Below are 24662 nucleotides of genomic sequence, written 5' to 3'. Positions count from 1 at the left end.
ACACCACGGCACTGCCCTAAACCTTGAAACACCACCTCCAGAACGACCCCCTACACTGCCTGAACACCGCTGCTCTGTCCTTATTCCTGAAACACCACCCCCTGCACAACCCCCTACACTTGCTGAACACCACTGCACTGCCCTAAACCCTGAAACACCACACCCCTGCAAGACCCCCTACAATGACCGAACAGCACTGCACTGCCCTAAACCCTGAAACAACATTCTCCCGGCACGACCCCCCACACTGTCCGAACACCACTGCACTGCCCTAAACCCTGAAACACAAGCCCCAGCACGACCCCATATACTACAAAAACACCACTGCACTACCCTATACCCTAAAACACTACACCCAGCACAACCCCCTACACTACACAAACACCACTGCACTACCCTAAACCCTAAAACAATACCCCCTATACTGCCCAAACACCAATGCACTACCCTAAACCCTAGAACACTACCCTCAGCAGTACCCCCTACACTACTCAAACACCATTGCACTACCCTAAACCCTAAAACACTACCCCCAGCTGTACCCCCTATACTACCCAAACACCACTACACTACCCTAAACCCTAAAACTAGGCCTGGGCGGCGAATTCCGTTCCGCTCGCGGAATTTGCGGAGTTTGGGTAATTTCGCGTTCCGCGGAGAACGCGAAATTGCCCAAAATTCTGCTTTCCGCGACTTCGCAAAATTATTTGCTTGTTCGCATTCTCAAAATGCGTGTTCGCGACATATTTCTCCCCGAGCACGCAAACAGTGATTGTGAACAGGAAAAAAGCATCGCGAACAAGCAATTCCGCGTGTTCACGGAATTTCTGCGTGTTCGCAGAGATTTTTTACCGTTTCGCGGAGATTTGCGTACCGCAATTACGCACATTCCGCCCACCCCTACCTAAAACACTACCCCAGCATGACCACCTACACTACAAAAACACCACTGCACTGCCCTAAACCCTAAAACACTTTCCCCATCATGACCCCCTACACTACACAAACATCACTGCACTACCCTAAACCCTAAACACTACCACCAGCACAACCCTTACACTAAACAAACACTACTGCACTACCCTAAACCCTGAAGCACCAGCACCAGTACGACCCCCTACACAGCCTGAACACCACTGCACTGCCCTAAACCCTGAAACACCACCCCCAGCTCGACCCCCTACACTGCCCGAACACCACTGCACTGCCCTAAACCCTATAACACCACCCCCAGCACGACCCCCTACACTGCCTGAACACCACTGCACTGCCCTAAACCCTGAAACACCACCTCCAGAACGACCCCCTAAACTGCCCGAACACCGCTGCTCTGCCCTAATTCCTGAAACACCACCCCCTACACGACCCCCTACACTGCCTGAACACCACTGCACTGCACTAAACCCTGAAACACCATTCTCCCGGCACGACTCCCCACACTCCCCGAACACCACTGCACTGCCCTAAACCCTGAAACACCAGCCCCAGCACAACCCCATATACTACACAGACACCACTGTACTACCCTAAACCCTAAAATAGTATACCCAGCACGACCCCCTACTCTACACAAACAACAATGCACTACCCTAAACCCTATAACACTACCCCATGCAGTACCCCCTACACTACCCAAACACCACTGCACTACCATAAACATTAAAACACTACCACAGCACGACCCCCAACACTACTCAAAGACCACTGCACTACCCTAAACTCTAAAACACTACCCCACAGCATGCCCCCTACAGTACCCAAACACCACTGCACTGCCCTAAACCCTAAAACACTACCCCCAGCACGACCCTCTACACTGCCCAAACACCACTGCACTACACTAAACCCTAAAACACTACCCCAGCATGACCCCCTACACTACACAAACACCACTGCACTGCCCTAGACCCTAAAACACTACCCCCTACACTACCCAAACACCAATGCACTACCTTAAACCCTTAACACTACCCCCAGCAGTACCCCTACACTGCCCGAACACCACTGCACTGCCCTAAAGCCTGAAACATCCCCCCCAAGACCCCTTAAACTACCCGAAACCCTTGGCCCTAAACCCTGAAACACCAACCCCAGCAAGACCCCCTACCTAGCCTGAACACCACTGCACAGCCCTAAACACTGAATCACCACCCCCAGCTCAACCCCCTACACTGCCCGAACACCACTGCACTGCCCTAAACCCTAAAACACTACCCCCAGCACGAACCCCTGCACTACACAAACACCACTGCACTACTCTAAACCCTAAAACACTACCACAGCACAAACCCTACACTAAAAAAACACTACTGCACTACCTTAAACCCTAAAACACTATCCACAGCACGATATCCTACACTTCCCAAAGACCACTACACTACAATAAACCCTACAACACTACCCCCCTACAAACCCCTACACTACCCTAAGAATGCTGCACTACCCTAAACCCTAAATCGCAACCCCCTACACTACAAAACACTGCTGCACTACACTAAACCATAAAACACTACCGCCAGCTTAACCCCCTACAAAACACAACCACCACTCCACTACCCTAAACACTAAAGTGCGACCCCCTACACTATAAAAACACCGCTGCACTACCCTAAAACACTACCCCAGCACAACCCCCTACACTACACAAACACCTCTGCACTACCCTAAACCCTAAAACACTACTGCCTACACTACACAAACCTCACTGCACTACCCTAAATGGTAAAACACTACCCCCGCATGACCCCCTACACTACACAAACACAACTGCACTACACTAAACCCTAAAACACTACCCCTACACTACCCAAACACCAATACACTACCCTAAACCCTAACACAAAACCCCCAGTGGTACCCTCTACACTACCAAAACACAATTGCACTACGCTAAACCCTAAAACACTACCCCCAGCAGTACCCCCTACACTACCCAAACACTACTGCACTATCCTAAACCCAAAACCACTACCCCAGCACAACTCCCTACACTACCCAAACACCACTGCACTACCTTAAACCCTAAAAACTACCCCCAGCACAACGCCCTACATTACCCAAACACCACTGCACTACCCTAAACCCTAAATCTACCCCAGCACGACCCCCTACACTACTCAAACACAACTGCACTAACCTAAACCAACCCTCAGCACGAACCCCTACACTACCCAAACTCCACTGCACTACACTAAACCCTAAAACCACTACCCCCAGCATGACCCCCTACACTACCCAAACATCACTGCACTACACTAAAACCTAAAACACCACCCCAGCACGACCCCCTATACTACACCAACACCACTGCACTACCCTAAACCCTAAATCTACCCCAAAAAAGACCCCTACACTACACAAACATCACTGCACTACCCTAAGGCACTAACCTCAGCACGACCCCCTACACTACCCAAACACCACTGTATTACCCTAAACCCTAACACGCTACCTCCAGCACACCACCCTACACTACCCAAACACCACTGCACTAACCTAAACCCTAGAACACTACCCCCAACACAACTCCCTACTCTGCCCGAACACCGCTGCCCTAAACCCTGAAACACCACCCCCTACACTGCCTGAAAACCACTGCACTGTCCTCAACCCTGGAACACCAGCCCCAGAACGACCCCCTACACTGCCCGAACACCACTGCACTGCCCTAAACCCTAAACACCAGCCACAGCACGACCCCCTATTCTGCCCAAACACCACTGCTCTGCCCTAAACCCTAAAACACTACTCCCAGCATGACCTCCCACACTGCCTGAACAACACTGCACTGCCCTAAACCCTGAAACACCACTCCCTGCACGACCCCCTGCACTGCCCGAACACCATTTCACTGCCCTAAACCCTGAAACACCACCCCCGCACGACCCCCTACACTGCCCGAACACCAATGCCCTAAACCCCTAAACAGACCCCCAGCACGACCACCTACACTGCCCAAACACCATCGTCCTAACCCCTGAAACTCCACCCCCAGCATGGCCCCACTACACTGCCCGAACACCACGGACCTAAAGCCTGAAACACCACCCCCGGCACGACCCCCTAAACTGCACAAACACCACTGCACTACCCTAAACCCTTAAACACCACCCCCTACACTACACAAACACCACTGCACTACCCTAAACCCTAAAACACAACCCTCAGCATGGCCCCCTACACTTCCCAAACACAACTGCACTACCCTAAAACACTACCCCCAGCAGTACACCCTACACTACACGAACACCACTGCACTACCATAAACCCTTAAACACCACCCCCTACACTACACAAACACCACTGCACTACCCTGCAAGACCCCCTACAATGACCGAACAGCACTGCACTGCCCTAAACCCTGAAACAACATTCTCCCGGCACGACCCCCCACACTGTCCGAACACCACTGCACTGCCCTAAACCCTGAAACACAAGCCCCAGCACGACCCCATATACTACAAAAACACCATTGCACTACCCTCAGAATGAGTTCCTACACTGCCCGAACACCACTGCACTGCCCTAAACCCTGAAACACCACCCCCTGCACGAGCCCCCACACTGCCCGAACACCACTGCACTGCCCTAAACCCAGAAACACCAGCCCGAGCACGACCCCTACACTACACAAACACCACTGCACTACACTAAACCCTAAAACACTACCCCCAGCACGACCCCTACACTACACAAACACCACTGCACTACCCTAAACCCTAAAACACTACCCCCTGCACTACCCAAACACAAATGCACTACCCTAAACCCTAAAACACAACCCCCAGGAGTACCCCCTACACTACCCAAACACCATTGCACTACCCTAAACCCTAAACCACTACCCCCAGCAGTACCCCATACACTACCCAAACAGCGCTGCACTACCCTAATCCCTAAAACACTACCCCCCACATGACCCCCTACACTACCCAAACAGCACTGCACTACAATAAACCCTAACACTCTCCGCCAGCACAACTCCCTACACTGCACAAACACCACTGCACTACCTTAAACCCTAAATATACCCCAACATGACCCCCTACACTACCCAAACACCATTGCACTACCCTAAACCCTAAACCACTACCCCCAGCAGTACCCCCTACACTACCCAAACAGCGCTGCACTACCCTAAACTGTGAAACACCAGCCCCAGCATGACCGCCTACACTGCCCGAGCACCACTGCACTGCCTTAAACAGTGAAACACCAGCCCCAGCACGCCCCCTACACTGTCCGAACACCACCGCACTGCCCTAAACCCTGAGACACCACCCCAGCAAGACCCCCTTAACTGCCCAAACAACACATCCCTGAAACACCACCCCCCTGCAAACCCCCTATACTGCCCAAACACCACGGCACTGCCCTAAACCCTGAAACACCATTCTCCCGGCACGACCCCCCACACTGCCTGAACACCACTGCACTGCCCTAAACCCTGAAACACCAGCCCCAGCACGACCCCATATACTACACAAACACCACTGCACTACCCTAAACCCTAAAACACTACACACAGCATGAACCCCTACAGTACACAAACACCACTGCACTACCCTAAACCCTAAAACACTACCCCCTACACTGCCCAAACACCACTGCACTGCCCTAAACCCTAAAACACTATCCCCAGCACAACCTCCTACACTACACAAACACCACTGCACTACCCTAAGCCCTAAAAACTACTACCCCCAGCATGACCCCCTACAGTAAACAAACATCACTGCACTACCCTAAACCTTGAAACGCTAACCCCAGCATAACACACTACACAGTCCGAACACCAGTGCACTGCCCTAAACACTGAAACACCACCCCCAGCACGACCCACTACACAGCCCGAACACCACTGCACTGCCCTAAACCCTAAAACACCACTCCCAGCACGACCCCCTACACGGCCTTAACACCACGGCACTGCCCTAAACCTTGAAACACCACCTCCAGAACGACCCCCTACACTGCCTGAACACCGCTGCTCTGCCCTTATTCCTGAAACACCACCCCCCTGCACAACCCCCTACACTTGCTGAACACCACTGCACTGCCCTAAACCCTGAAACACCACACCCCTGCAAGACCCCCTACAATGACCGAACACCACTGCACTGCCCTAAACCCTAAAACAACATTCTCCCGGCACGACCCCCCACACTGCCCGAACACCACTGCACTGCCCTAAACCCTGAAACACAAGCCCCAGCACGACCCCATATACTACAAAAGCACCACTGCACTACCCTAAACCCTAAAACACTACACCCAGTACAACGCCCTATACTACACAAACACCACTGCACTACCCTAAACCCTAAAACACTACCCTCTACACTAACCAAACACCAATGCACTACCCTAAACCCTAGAACACTACCCCCAGCAGTACCCCCTACACTACCCAAACACCATTGCACTACCCTAAACCCTAAAACACTACCCTTAGCTGCAACCCCATTACTACCCAAACACCACTGCACTACCCTAAACCCTAAAACACTACCCCAGCATGACCACCTACACTACACAAACACCACTGCACTGCCCTAAACCCTAAAACACTTTCCCCAGCATGACCCCCTACACTACACCAACATCACTGCACTACCCTAAACCCTAAAACACTACCACCAGCATGACCCCCTACACAACACAAACATAACTGCACTACCCCGAACACTAAACACTACCACCAGCACGACCCTTACACTAAACAAACACCACTGCACTACCCTAAACCCTGAAGCACCAGCCCTAGCACGACCCCCTACCCTGCCCAAATATCACTGCACTGCCCTAAACCCTGAAACACCACCACCCGCAAGACCCCTTAAACTATCCGAACACCACGGCCCTAAGCCCTGAGACACCACCCCCAGCAAGACCTCCTACACAGCCTAAACACCACTGCACTGCCCTAAACCCTGAAACACCACCCCCAGCTCGACCCCCTACACTGCCCGAACACCTCTGCACTGCCCTAAACCCTGAAACACTATTCTCCCGGCACGACTCCCCACACTCCCCGAACACCACTGCACTGCCCTAAACCCTGAAACACCAGCCCCAGCACGACCCCATATACTTCACAAACACCACTGTACTACCCTAAACCCTAAAACGCTACACCCAGCATGACCCCCTACACTACACAAAAACCAATGCACTACCCTAGACCCTATAACACTACCCCCAGCAGTACCCCCTACACAACCCAAACACCATTGCACTACCCTAAACCGGAAATCACTTCACTACCCTAAGGCACTAACCCCAGCACGACCCCCTACACTACCCAAACACCACTGCATTACTCTAAACCCTATAACGCCACCCCCAGCACGACCCCCTACTCTACCCAAACACCACTGCACTACCCTAAACCCTATAACACTACCCCCAGCACGACTCCCTACTCTGCCCGAACACCGCTGCCCTAAACCCTGAAACACCACCCCCAGCAAGACCCCCTACACTGCCCGAAAACCACTGCACTGTCCTCAACCCTGGAACACCAGCCCCAGAACGACCCCCTACACTGCCCGAACACCACTGCACTGCCCTAAACCCTAAACACCAGCCCCAGAACGACCCCCTACACTGCCCGAACACCACTGCACTGCCCTAAACCCTAAACACCAGCCACAGCACGACCCGCTACACTGTCCAAACAACACTTCTCTGCCCTAAACCCTGAAACACCACCCCCACATGACCTCCCACACTGCCTGAACAACACTGCACTGCCCTAAACCCTGAAACACCACCCCAGCACGACCCCCTACACTGCCCGAACACCATTTCACTGCCCTAAACCCTGAAACACCACCCCCGCACGACCCCCTACACTGCCCGAACACCAATGCCGTAAACCCCAAAACACCCCCCCAGCACGACCACCTACACTGCCCGAACACCATTGTCCTAACCCCTGAAACTCCACCCCCAGCATGGCCCCACTACACTGCCCGAACACCACTGACCTAAAGCCTGAAACACCACCCCCACCACGACCCCCTAAACTGCACAAACACCACTGCACTACCCTAAACCCTTAAACACCACCCCCTACACTACACAAACACCACTGCACTACCCTAAACCCTAAAACACAACCCTCAGCATGACCCCCTACACTTCCCAAACATCACTGCACTACCCTAAATCCTAAAACACTACCCCCAGCAGTACACCCTACACTACACAAACACCATTGCACTACCCTAAACCCTAAAACACTACCCCCAGCAGTACCCCCTACATTACCCAAACACCACTGCACTACCATAATCCTTAAAACACTACCACAGCACGACCCCCAACACTACCCAAAGACCACTGCACTACCCAAATCTCTAAAACACTACCCCCAACATGGCCCCTACAGTACCCAAACACCACTGCACTGCCCTAAACCCTAAAACACTACCCCCAGCACGACCCCTTACACTACCCAAACATCACTGCACTACCCTAAACCCTAAAACACTACCCCCAGCATGACCCCCTACACTACACAAACACCACTGCACTGCCCTAAACCCTAAAACACTACCCCCTACACTACCCAAACACCAATGCACTACCTTAAACCCTAAAACACTAACCCCAGCAGTACCCCTACACTACCCAAACACAATTGCACTACCCTAAACCCTAAAACACTACCCCCAGCAGTTCCCCTATACTACAAATACATCACTGCACTACCCTAAACCCTGAAACACCAGCCCCAGCATGACCCCCTACACTGCCCGAACATCACTGCACTGCCATAAACCCTGAAACATCCCCCCCAAGACCCCTTAAACTACCCAAACACCTGGGCTCTAAACCCTGAAACACCAACCCCAGCAAGATCCCCTACACTGCCCGAACACCACTGCATTGCCCTAAACACTGAAACACCACCCCCAGCTCAACCCCCTACACTGCCCGAACACCAGTGCACTGCCCTAAACACTGAAACACCACCCCCAGCACGACCCCCTACACAGCCCGAACACCACTGCACTGCCCTAAACCCTAAAACACCACCCCCAGCACGACCCCCTACACGGCCTTAACACCACGGCACTGCCCTAAACCTTGAAACACCACCTCCAGAACGACCCCCTACACTGCCTGAACACCGCTGCTCTGTCCTTATTCCTGAAACACCACCCCCTGCACAACCCCCTACACTTGCTGAACACCACTGCACTGCCCTAAACCCTGAAACACCACACCCCTGCAAGACCCCCTACAATGACCGAACAGCACTGCACTGCCCTAAACCCTGAAACAACATTCTCCCGGCACGACCCCCCACACTGTCCGAACACCACTGCACTGCCCTAAACCCTGAAACACAAGCCCCAGCACGACCCCATATACTACAAAAACACCACTGCACTACCCTATACCCTAAAACACTACACCCAGCACAACCCCCTACACTACACAAACACCACTGCACTACCCTAAACCCTAAAACAATACCCCCTATACTGCCCAAACACCAATGCACTACCCTAAACCCTAGAACACTACCCTCAGCAGTACCCCCTACACTACTCAAACACCATTGCACTACCCTAAACCCTAAAACACTACCCCCAGCTGTACCCCCTATACTACCCAAACACCACTACACTACCCTAAACCCTAAAACTAGGCCTGGGCGGCGAATTCCGTTCCGCTCGCGGAATTTGCGGAGTTTGGGTAATTTCGCGTTCCGCGGAGAACGCGAAATTGCCCAAAATTCTGCTTTCCGCGACTTCGCAAAATTATTTGCTTGTTCGCATTCTCAAAATGCGTGTTCGCGACATATTTCTTCCCGAGCACGCAAACAGTGATTGTGAACAGGAAAAAAGCATCGCGAACAAGCAATTCCGCGTGTTCACGGAATTTCTGCGTGTTCGCAGAGATTTTTTACCGTTTCGCGGAGATTTGCGTACCGCAATTACGCACATTCCGCCCACCCCTACCTAAAACACTACCCCAGCATGACCACCTACACTACAAAAACACCACTGCACTGCCCTAAACCCTAAAACACTTTCCCCATCATGACCCCCTACACTACACAAACATCACTGCACTACCCTAAACCCTAAACACTACCACCAGCACAACCCTTACACTAAACAAACACTACTGCACTACCCTAAACCCTGAAGCACCAGCACCAGTACGACCCCCTACACAGCCTGAACACCACTGCACTGCCCTAAACCCTGAAACACCACCCCCAGCTCGACCCCCTACACTGCCCGAACACCACTGCACTGCCCTAAACCCTATAACACCACCCCCAGCACGACCCCCTACACTGCCTGAACACCACTGCACTGCCCTAAACCCTGAAACACCACCTCCAGAACGACCCCCTAAACTGCCCGAACACCGCTGCTCTGCCCTAATTCCTGAAACACCACCCCCTACACGACCCCCTACACTGCCTGAACACCACTGCACTGCACTAAACCCTGAAACACCATTCTCCCGGCACGACTCCCCACACTCCCCGAACACCACTGCACTGCCCTAAACCCTGAAACACCAGCCCCAGCACAACCCCATATACTACACAGACACCACTGTACTACCCTAAACCCTAAAATAGTACACCCAGCACGACCCCCTACTCTACACAAACAACAATGCACTACCCTAAACCCTATAACACTACACCCAGCAGTACCCCCTACACAACCCTAACACCACTGCACTACCATAAACCTTAAAACACTACCACAGCACGACCCCCAACACTACTCAAAGACCACTGCACTACCCTAAACTCTAAAACACTACCCCACAGCATGCCCCCTACAGTACCCAAACACCACTGCACTGCCCTAAACCCTAAAACACTACCCCCAGCACGACCCTCTACACTGCCCAAACACCACTGCACTACACTAAACCCTAAAACACTACCCCAGCATGACCCCCTACACTACACAAACACCACTGCACTGCCCTAGACCCTAAAACACTACCCCCTACACTACCCAAACACCAATGCACTACCTTAAACCCTTAACACTACCCCCAGCAGTACCCCTACACTGCCCGAACACCACTGCACTGCCCTAAAGCCTGAAACATCCCCCCCAAGACCCCTTAAACTACCCGAAACCCTTGGCCCTAAACCCTGAAACACCAACCCCAGCAAGACCCCCTACCTAGCCTGAACACCACTGCACAGCCCTAAACACTGAATCACCACCCCCAGCTCAACCCCCTACACTGCCCGAACACCACTGCACTGCCCTAAACCCTAAAACACTACCCCCAGCACGAACCCCTGCACTACACAAACACCACTGCACTACTCTAAACCCTAAAACACTACCACAGCACAAACCCTACACTAAAAAAACACTACTGCACTACCTTAAACCCTAAAACACTATCCACAGCACGATATCCTACACTTCCCAAAGACCACTACACTACAATAAACCCTACAACACTACCCCCCTACAAACCCCTACACTACCCTAAGAATGCTGCACTACCCTAAACCCTAAATCGCAACCCCCTACACTACAAAACACTGCTGCACTACACTAAACCATAAAACACTACCGCCAGCTTAACCCCCTACAAAACACAACCACCACTCCACTACCCTAAACACTAAAGTGCGACCCCCTACACTATAAAAACACCGCTGCACTACCCTAAAACACTACCCCAGCACAACCCCCTACACTACACAAACACCTCTGCACTACCCTAAACCCTAAAACACTACTGCCTACACTACACAAACCTCACTGCACTACCCTAAATGGTAAAACACTACCCCCGCATGACCCCCTACACTACACAAACACAACTGCACTACACTAAACCCTAAAACACTACCCCTACACTACCCAAACACCAATACACTACCCTAAACCCTAACACAAAACCCCCAGTGGTACCCTCTACACTACCAAAACACAATTGCACTACGCTAAACCCTAAAACACTACCCCCAGCAGTACCCCCTACACTACCCAAACACTACTGCACTATCCTAAACCCAAAACCACTACCCCAGCACGACTCCCTACACTACCCAAACACCACTGCACTACCTTAAACCCTAAAAACTACCCCCAGCACAACGCCCTACATTACCCAAACACCACTGCACTACCCTAAACCCTAAATCTACCCCAGCACGACCCCCTACACTACTCAAACACAACTGCACTAACCTAAACCAACCCTCAGCACGAACCCCTACACTACCCAAACTCCACTGCACTACACTAAACCCTAAAACCACTACCCCCAGCATGACCCCCTACACTACCCAAACATCACTGCACTACACTAAAACCTAAAACACCACCCCAGCACGACCCCCTATACTACACCAACACCACTGCACTACCCTAAACCCTAAATCTACCCCAAAAAAGACCCCTACACTACACAAACATCACTGCACTACCCTAAGGCACTAACCTCAGCACGACCCCCTACACTACCCAAACACCACTGTATTACCCTAAACCCTAACACGCTACCTCCAGCACACCACCCTACACTACCCAAACACCACTGCACTAACCTAAACCCTAGAACACTACCCCCAACACAACTCCCTACTCTGCCCGAACACCGCTGCCCTAAACCCTGAAACACCACCCCCTACACTGCCTGAAAACCACTGCACTGTCCTCAACCCTGGAACACCAGCCCCAGAACGACCCCCTACACTGCCCGAACACCACTGCACTGCCCTAAACCCTAAACACCAGCCACAGCACGACCCCCTATTCTGCCCAAACACCACTGCTCTGCCCTAAACCCTAAAACACTACTCCCAGCATGACCTCCCACACTGCCTGAACAACACTGCACTGCCCTAAACCCTGAAACACCACTCCCTGCACGACCCCCTGCACTGCCCGAACACCATTTCACTGCCCTAAACCCTGAAACACCACCCCCGCACGACCCCCTACACTGCCCGAACACCAATGCCCTAAACCCCTAAACAGACCCCCAGCACGACCACCTACACTGCCCAAACACCATCGTCCTAACCCCTGAAACTCCACCCCCAGCATGGCCCCACTACACTGCCCGAACACCACGGACCTAAAGCCTGAAACACCACCCCCGGCACGACCCCCTAAACTGCACAAACACCACTGCACTACCCTAAACCCTTAAACACCACCCCCTACACTACACAAACGCCACTGCACTACCCTAAACCCTAAAACACAACCCTCAGCATGGCCCCCTACACTTCCCAAACACAACTGCACTACCCTAAAACACTACCCCCAGCAGTACACCCTACACTACACGAACACCACTGCACTACCATAAACCCTTAAACACCACCCCCTACACTACACAAACACCACTGCACTACCCTAAACCCTAAAACACAACCCTCAGCATGACTCCCTACACTTCCCAAACACCACTGCACTACCCTAAACCCTAAATCACTACCCCCAGCACAACCCCCTACAATACCCAAACACCACTGCACTACCCTAAACCCTAAAACACTCCCTCAGCACGACTCTATACACTACCCAAACACCACTGCACTACCCTAAACCCTAAACACTACCCCAGTAGTACCCCCTACACTACCCAAACACCATTGCACTACCTTAAAAATCCTAAACCACTAACCCCAGCAGTACACCCTACACTACCCAAACACCACTGCACTACCCTAAACCCTAAATCACTACCCCTAGCACAACCCCCTACAATACCCAAACACCACTGCACTACCCTAAACCCTAAAACACTCCCTCAGCACGACTCTATACACTACCCAAACACCACTGCACTACCCTAAACCCTAAATCTACCCACAGCACGACCCCCTACACTACCCAAACACCACTGCACTACCCTAAACGCTAATTCTACCCCCAACATGACCCCCTACACTTCCTAAACACCACTGCACAACCTAAACCCTAAAACACAACACCAGCATGACCCCCTACACTACCCAAACACCGCTGCACTACCCTAAACCCTAAATCTACCCCCAGCACGACTCCATATACTACCCAAACGCCACTGCACTACCCTAAACCCTATATTACCCCCAGCATGACCCCCTACACTACCCACACAAAACTGCACTACCCTAAACCCTAAATCTACCCTCAACACGACCCCTACACTACCCAAACACCATTGCACTACCCTAAAACCTAAAACACTACCCCAGGATGACCCCCTACACTACACCAACACCACTGCACTACCCTAAACCCTAAAACACTACCCTCAGCACGACCCCCTACACTACCCAAACACCACTGCACAACACTAAAACCTAAAGCACTACCCCAAGCACGACCCCTATACTTCACAAACACCACTGCACTGCCCTAAACCCTAAAACACTACCCCCAGCATGACCCCTATACTACACAAACACCACTGCACTGCCCTAAACCCTAAAACACTACCCCCAGCACGACCCCCTATACTACACAAACACCACTGCACTACACTAAACCCTAAAAAACCACCCCTACACTACAAAAACACCACTGCACTACCCTAAACCCTAAAACACTACCCCCAGCACGTCCCCACACTACCCAAACACCACTGCACTACCCTAAACTCTAAAGCACTACCCCCAGCAGTACCCCCTACACTACCAAAACACTACTTCACTAGCCTAAACCGTAAAACACTACCCCAGTAGTACCCCCTACACTACCCAAACACAATTGCACTACCCTAAACCATAAAACACTACCCCCAGCACAACCCCCAACACTACCCAAACACCACTGCACTACTCTAAACCCTGAAACACTCCCTCAGCACGACTCTCTACACTACCCAAACACCACTGCACTACCCTAACCCCTAAATCTACACCCAGCACGACCCCCCACACTACCCAAACACCACTGCACTACCCTAAACCTTAAATCTACCCCCAGCATGACCCCCTAAACTACCTAAACACAACTGCACTACCCTAAACCCTAAATCTACCCTCAGCAAGACCCCCTAAGCTGCCCGAACACCACTGCACTGCCCTAAACCCTAAACACCAGCAACAGCACGACCCCCTATTCTGCCCAAACACCACTGCTTTGCCCTAAACCCTAAAACACTACTCCCAGCATGACCCCTACTCTGCCCGAACACCGCTGCACTACCCTAAACCCTAAATCTACCCCCAGCACGACTCCATATACTACCCAAACGCCACTGCACTACCCTAAACCCTATATTACCCCCAGCATGACCCCCTACACTACCCACACAAAACTGCACTACCCTAAACCCTAAATCTACCCTCAGCACGACCCCTACACTACCCAAACACCATTGCACTACCCTAAAACCTAAAACACTACCCCAGGATGACCCCCTACACTACACCAACACCAATGCACTACCCTAAACCCTAAAACACTACCCTCAGCACGACCCCCTACAATACCCAAACACCACTGCACAACACTAAAACCTAAAACACTACCCCAAGCACGACCCCTATACTTCACAAACACCACTGCACTGCCCTAAACCCTAAAACACTACCCCCAGCACGACCCCTATACTACACAAACACCACTGCACTGCCCTAAACCCTAAAACACTACCCCCAGCACGACCCCCTATACTACACAAACACCACTGCACTACACTAAACCCTAAAACACCACCCCTACACTACAAAAACACCACTGCACTACCCTAAACCCTAAAACACTACCCCCAGCACGTCCCCACACTACCCAAACACCACTGCACTACCCTAAACCCTAAAGCACTACCCCCAGCAGTACCCCCTACACTACCAAAACACTACTTCACTAGCCTAAACCGTAAAACACTACCCCAGTAGTACCCCCTACACTACCCAAACACAATTGCACTACCCTAAACCATAAAACACTACCCCCAGCACAACCCCCAACACTACCCAAACACCACTGCACTACTCTAAACCCTGAAACACTCCCTCAGCACGACTCTCTACACTACCCAAACACCACTGCACTACCCTAACCCCTAAATCTACACCCAGCACGACCCCCCACACTACCCAAACACAACTGCACTACCCTAAACCTTAAATCTACCCCCAGCATGACCCCCTAAACTACCTAAACACAACTGCACTACCCTAAACCCTAAATCTACCCTCAGCAAGACCCCCTAAGCTGCCCGAACACCACTGCACTGCACTAAACCCTAAACACCAGCAACAGCACAACCCCCTATTCTGCCCAAACACCACTGCTTTGCCCTAAACCCTAAAACACTACTCCCAGCATGACCCCTACTCTGCCCGAACACCACTGCTCTTCCCTAAACCCTAAAACACCACCCCCAGCACGACCCCCTACACTGTCCAAACACCACTTCTCTGCCCTAAACCCTGAAACACCACCCCCACATGACCTCCCACACTCCCTGAACAACACTGCACTGCCCTATACCCTGAAACACCACCCCCTGCACGACCCCCTGCACTGCCCGAACACCATTTCACTGCCCTAAACCCTGAAACACCACCCCCCGCACGACCACCTACACTGCCCGAACACCAATGCCCTAAACCCCGAAACAACCCCCCCAGCACGACCACCTACACTGCCCGAACACCATCGTCCTAACCCCTGAAACTCCACCCCCAGCATGGCCCCACTACACTGCCCGAACACCACTGACCTAAAGCCTGAAACACCACCCCCAGCACGCCCCCCTAAACTGCACAAACACCACTGCACTGCCCTAAACCCTTAAACACCACCCCCTACACTACACAAACACCACTGCACTACCCTAAACCCTAAAACACAACCCTCAGCATGGCCCCCTACACTTCCCAAACACAACTGCACTACCCTAAAACACTACCCCAGCAGTACACCCTACACTACACAAACACCACTGCACTACCATAAACCCTTAAACACCACCCCCTACACTACACAAACACCACTGCACTACCCTAAACCCTAAAACACAACCCTCAGCATGACCCCCTACACTTCCCAAACACCACTGCACTACCCTAAACCCTAAATCACTACCCCCAGCACAACCCCCTACAATACCCAAACACCACTGCACTACCCTAAACCCTAAAACACTCCCTCAGCATGACTCTATACACTACCCAAACACCACTGCACTACCCTAAACCCTAAACACTACCTCAGTAGTACCCCCTACACTACCCAAACACCATTGCACTACCTTAAAAATCCTAAACCACTAACCCCAGCAGTACATCCTACACTACCCAAACACCACTGCACTACCCTAAACCCTAAATCACTACCCCTAGCACAACCCCCTACAATACCCAAACACCACTGCACTACCCTAAACCCTAAAACACTCCATCAGCACGACTCTATACACTACCTAAACACCACTGCACTACCCTAATCCCTAAATCTACCCACAGCACGACCCCCTACACTACCCAAACACCACTGCACTACCCTAAACCCTTATTCTACCCCCAACATGACCCCCTACACTTCCTAAACACCACTGTACTACCTAAACCCTAAAACACAACACCAGCATGACCCCCTACACTACCCAAACATCGCTGCACTACCGTAAACCCTAAATCTACCCCCATTACGACTCCATATACTACCCAAACGCCACTGCACTACCCTAAACCCTATATTACACCCGGCATGACCCCCTACACTACCCAAACAAAGCTGCACTACCCTAAACCCTAAATCTACCCTCGGCACAACCCCTACACTACCCAAACACCATTGCACTACCCTAAAACCTAAAACACTACCCCAGCATGACCCCCTACACTACACCAACACCACTGCACTACCCTAAACCCTAAAACACTACCCTCAGCACGACCCCCTACACTACCCAAACACCACTGCACAACACTAAAACCTAAAACACTACCCCAAGCACGGCCCCTATACTACACAAACACCACTGCACTGCCCTAAACCCTAAAACACTACCCCCAGCACGACCCCCTATACTACACAAACACCACTGCATTACACTAAACCCTAAAACACCACCCCTACACTACAAAAACACCACTGCACTACCCTAAACCCTAAAACACTACCCCCAGCACGTCCCCACACTACCCAAACACCACTGCACTACCCTAAACCCTAAAGCACTACCCCAGCAGTAAACCCTACACTACCAAAACACTACTTCACTAGCCTAAACCGTAAAACACTACCCCAGTAGTACCGTCTACACTACCCAAACACAATTGCACTACCCTAAACCATAAAACACTACCCCCAGCACAACCCCCAACATTACCCAAACACCACTGCACTACTCTAAACCCTCAAACACTCCCTAAGCACGACTCTCTATACTACCCAAACACCACTGCACTACCCTAAACCCTAAATCTACACCCAGCACGACCCCCCACACTACCCAAACACCACTGCACTACCCTAAACCTTAAATCTACCCCCAGCATGACCCCCTAAACTACCTAAACACAACTGCACTACCCTAAACCCTAAATCTACCCTCAGCAAGACCCCCTAAGCTGCCCGAACACCACTGCACTGCCCTAAACCCTGAAAAACCACCGCCCAGCACGACCCCCTAAACTGCCCGAACACAACTGCACTGCCCTAATCCCTAAAACACTACCCCCAGCATGACCCCCTACACTACACAAACACCCCTGCACTACCCTAAACCCTAAAACACCACCCCCTACGCTACAGAAAACACCACTGCACTACCCTAAACCCTAAAACACAACCCCCAGCACGTCCCCTACACAACCCAAACACCACTGCACTACACTAAACCCTAAAATACCACACCCAGCACAACCCCGTACACTACCCAAACACCACTGCACTACCCTAAACCATAAATCTACCCTAAAAAAGACCCCCTACACTACACAAACATCACTGCACTACCCTAAAACACTACCCCCAGCACGACCTCTACACTACCCAAACACCACTGCACTACCCTAAACCCTATAAAAATCCCCCAGTACAACTCCCTACACTACCCAAACACCGCTGCACTACCCTTAAACCCCAAATCTTCCCCAGCACGACCCCCTACACTACCCAAACACCACTGCACTACCCTAAACCCTAAGTCTACCCCTAGCACGACCCCTACACTACTCAAACACAATTGCACTAACCTAAACCCTAAATTAACCCTCAGCACAAACCCCTACACTACCCAAACTCCACTGCATTACCCTAAACCCTAAAACACTACCCCCAGCAGTACACCCTACACTACGCAAACACTACTGCACTACCGTAAACCCTAAACCACCACTCCCAGCACGACCCCCTACACTACCAATCACCACTGCACTACCCTAAACCCTAAAACACCACCCCCAGCACGACCCCCTATAGTACACAAACACCACTGCACTACCCTAAACCCGAAATCTACCCCCAGCATGACCCCCTACACTACCCAAACACCACTTCACTACCCTAAACCCTAAATCTACCCTCAGCACAAACCCCTACACTACCCAAACACCACTGCACTACCCTAAACCCTAAAACAATTCCCCCAGCACAACCCCAACACTGCACCAACACCACTGCACTACCCAAAACCCTAAAACACTATACCAGCACGACCCCCTGCATTGCCCAATCACTAGTGCACTTTCCTAAACCCTAAACACTACCCCAGCAAGACCCCCTACACTTCCCGAACACCAATGCCCTAAACCCCGAAACACCCCCCAGCACGAACACCTACACTGCCCGAACACCATCGTCCTAACCCCTGAAACTCCACCCCCAGCATGGCCCCACTACACTGCCCGAACACCACTGACCTAAAGCCTGAAACACCACACCCAGCACGACCGTCTAAACTGCACAAACACCACTGCACTACCCTAAACCCTTAAACACCACCCCCTACACTACACAAACACCACTGCACTACCCTAAACCCTAAAACACAACCCTCAGCATGGCCCCCTACACTTCCCAAACACAACTGCACTACCCTAAAACACTACCCCAGCAGTACACCCTACACTACACAAACACCACTGCACTACCATAAACCCTTAAACACCACCCCCTACACTACACAAACACCACTGCACTACCCTAAACCCTAAAACACAACCCTCAGCATGACCCCCTACACTTCCCAAACACCACTGCACTACCCTAAACCCTAAATCACTACCCCCAGCACAACCCCCTACAATACCCAAACACCACTGCACTACCCTAAACCCTAAAACACTCCCTCAGCATGACTCTATACACTACCCAAACACCACTGCACTACCCTAAACCCTAAACACTACCTCAGTAGTACCCCCTACACTACCCAAACACCATTGCACTACCTTAAAAATCCTAAACCACTAACCCCAGCAGTACATCCTACACTACCCAAACACCACTGCACTACCCTAAACCCTAAATCACTACCCCTAGCACAACCCCCTACAATACCCAAACACCACTGCACTACCCTAAACCCTAAAACACTCCATCAGCACGACTCTATACACTACCTAAACACCACTGCACTACCCTAATCCCTAAATCTACCCACAGCACGACCCCCTACACTACCCAAACACCACTGCACTACCCTAAACCCTTATTCTACCCCCAACATGACCCCCTACACTTCCTAAACACCACTGTACTACCTAAACCCTAAAACACAACACCAGCATGACCCCCTACACTACCCAAACACCGCTGCACTACCGTAAACCCTAAATCTACCCCCAGTACGACTCCATATACTACCCAAACGCCACTGCACTACCCTAAACCCTATATTACACCCGGCATGACCCCCTACACTACCCAAACAAAGCTGCACTACCCTAAACCCTAAATCTACCCTCGGCACGACCCCTACACTACCCAAACACCATTGCACTACCCTAAAACCTAAAACACTACCCCAGCATGACCCCCTACACTACACCAACACCACTGCACTACCCTAAACCCTAAAACACTACCCTCAGCACGACCCCCTACACTACCCAAACACCACTGCACAACACTAAAACCTAAAACACTACCCCAAGCACGGCCCCTATACTACACAAACACCACTGCACTGCCCTAAACCCTAAAACACTACCCCCAGCACGACCCCCTATACTACACAAACACCACTGCATTACACTAAACCCTAAAACACCACCCCTACACTACAAAAACACCACTGCACTACTCTAAACCCTAAAACACTACCCCCAGCACGTCCCCACACTACCCAAACACCACTGCACTACCCTAAACCCTAAATCACTACCCCCAGCACAACCCCCTACAATACCCAAACACCACTGCACTACCCTAAACCCTAAAACACTCCCTCAGCATGACTCTATACACTACCCAAACACCACTGCACTACCCTAAACCCTAAACACTACCTCAGTAGTACCCCCTACACTACCCAAACACCATTGCACTACCTTAAAAATCCTAAACCACTAACCCCAGCAGTACATCCTACACTACCCAAACACCACTGCACTACCCTAAACCCTAAATCACTACCCCTAGCACAACCCCCTACAATACCCAAACACCACTGCACTACCCTAAACCCTAAAACACTCCATCAGCACGACTCTATACACTACCTAAACACCACTGCACTACCCTAATCCCTAAATCTACCCACAGCACGACCCCCTACACTACCCAAACACCACTGCACTACCCTAAACCCTTATTCTACCCCCAACATGACCCCCTACACTTCCTAAACACCACTGTACTACCTAAACCCTAAAACACAACACCAGCATGACCCCCTACACTACCCAAACATCGCTGCACTACCGTAAACCCTAAATCTACCCCCATTACGACTCCATATACTACCCAAACGCCACTGCACTACCCTAAACCCTATATTACACCCGGCATGACCCCCTACACTACCCAAACAAAGCTGCACTACCCTAAACCCTAAATCTACCCTCGGCACAACCCCTACACTACCCAAACACCATTGCACTACCCTAAAACCTAAAACACTACCCCAGCATGACCCCCTACACTACACCAACACCACTGCACTACCCTAAACCCTAAAACACTACCCTCAGCACGACCCCCTACACTACCCAAACACCACTGCACAACACTAAAACCTAAAACACTACCCCAAGCACGGCCCCTATACTACACAAACACCACTGCACTGCCCTAAACCCTAAAACACTACCCCCAGCACGACCCCCTATACTACACAAACACCACTGCATTACACTAAACCCTAAAACACCACCCCTACACTACCCAAACACCACTGCACTACCCTAAACCCTTATTCTACCCCCAACATGACCCCCTACACTTCCTAAACACCACTGTACTACCTAAACCCTAAAACACAACACCAGCATGACCCCCTACACTACCCAAACACCGCTGCACTACCGTAAACCCTAAATCTACCCCCAGTACGACTCCATATACTACCCAAACACCACTGCACTACCCTAAACCCTATATTACACCCGGCATGACCCCCTACACTACCCAAACAAAGCTGCACTACCCTAAACCCTAAATCTACCCTCGGCACGACCCCTACACTACCCAAACACCATTGCACTACCCTAAAACCTAAAACACTACCCCAGCATGACCCCCTACAGTACACCAACACCACTGCACTACCCTAAACCCTAAAACACTACCCTCAGCACGACCCCCTACACTACCCAAACACCACTGCACAACACTAAAACCTAAAACACTACCCCAAGCACGGCCCCTATACTACACAAACACCACTGCACTGCCCTAAACCCTAAAACACTACCCCCAGCACGACCCCCTATACTACACAAACACCACTGCATTACACTAAACCCTAAAACACCACCCCTACACTACAAAAACACCACTGCACTACCCTAAACCCTAAAACACTACCCCCAGCACGTCCCCACACTACCCAAACACCACTGCACTACCCTAAACCCTAAAGCACTACCCCAGCAGTAAACCCTACACTACCAAAACACTACTTCACTAGCCTAAACCGTAAAACACTACCCCAGTAGTACCGTCTACACTACCCAAACACAATTGCACTACCCTAAACCATAAAACACTACCCCCAGCACAACCCCCAACATTACCCAAACACCACTGCACTACTCTAAACCCTCAAACACTCTCTAAGCACGACTCTCTATACTACCCAAACACCACTGCACTACCCTAAACCCTAAATCTACACCCAGCACGACCCCCCACACTACCCAAACACCACTGCACTACCCTAAACCTTAAATCTACCCCCAGCATGACCCCCTAAACTACCTAAACACAACTGCACTACCCTAAACCCTAAATCTACCCTCAGCAAGACCCCCTAAGCTGCCCGAACACCACTGCACTGCCCTAAACCCTGAAAAACCACCGCCCAGCACGACCCCCTAAACTGCCCGAACACAACTGCACTGCCCTAATCCCTAAAACACTACCCCCAGCATGACCCCCTACACTACACAAACACCCCTGCACTACCCTAAACCCTAAAACACCACCCCCTACGCTACAGAAAACACCACTGCACTACCCTAAACCCTAAAACACAACCCCCAGCACGTCCCCTACACAACCCAAACACCACTGCACTACACTAAACCCTAAAATACCACACCCAGCACAACCCCGTACACTACCCAAACACCACTGCACTACCCTAAACCATAAATCTACCCTAAAAAAGACCCCCTACACTACACAAACATCACTGCACTACCCTAAAACACTACCCCCAGCACGACCTCTACACTACCCAAACACCACTGCACTACCCTAAACCCTATAAAAATCCCCCAGTACAACTCCCTACACTACCCAAACACCGCTGCACTACCCTTAAACCCTAAATCTTCCCCAGCACGACCCCCTACACTACCCAAAAACCACTGCACTACCCTAAACCCTAAGTCTACCCCTAGCACGACCCCTACACTACTCAAACACAATCGCAATAACCTAAACCCTAAATTAACCCTCAGCACAAACCCCTACACTACCCAAACTCCACTGCATTACCCTAAACCCTAAAACACTACCCCCAGCATTACACCCTACACTACGCAAACACTACTGCACTACCGTAAACCCTAAACCACCACTCCCAGCACGACCCCCTACACTACCAATCACCACTGCACTACCCTAAACCCTAAAACACCACCCCCAGCACGACCCCCTATAGTACACAAACACCACTGCACTACCCTAAACCCGAAATCTACCCCCAGCATGACCCCCTACACTACCCAAACACCACTTCACTACCCTAAACCCTAAATCTACCCTCAGCACAAACCCCTACACTACCCAAACACCACTGCACTACCCTAAACCCTAAAACAATTCCCCCAGCACAACCCCAACACTGCACCAACACCACTGCACTACCCAAAACCCTAAAACACTATACCAGCACGACCCCCTGCATTGCCCAATCACTAGTGCACTTTCCTAAACCCTAAACACTACCCCAGCAAGACCCCCTACACTTCCCGAACACCAATGCCCTAAACCCCGAAACACCCCCCAGCACGAACACCTACACTGCCCGAACACCATCGTCCTAACCCCTGAAACTCCACCCCCAGCATG

Source organism: Triturus cristatus, chromosome 7, assembly GCF_964204655.1.
Source record: "Triturus cristatus chromosome 7, aTriCri1.1, whole genome shotgun sequence".
NCBI classification, from domain to species: domain Eukaryota; kingdom Metazoa; phylum Chordata; class Amphibia; order Caudata; family Salamandridae; genus Triturus; species Triturus cristatus.
This window is presented reverse-complemented; position numbering follows the sequence as displayed.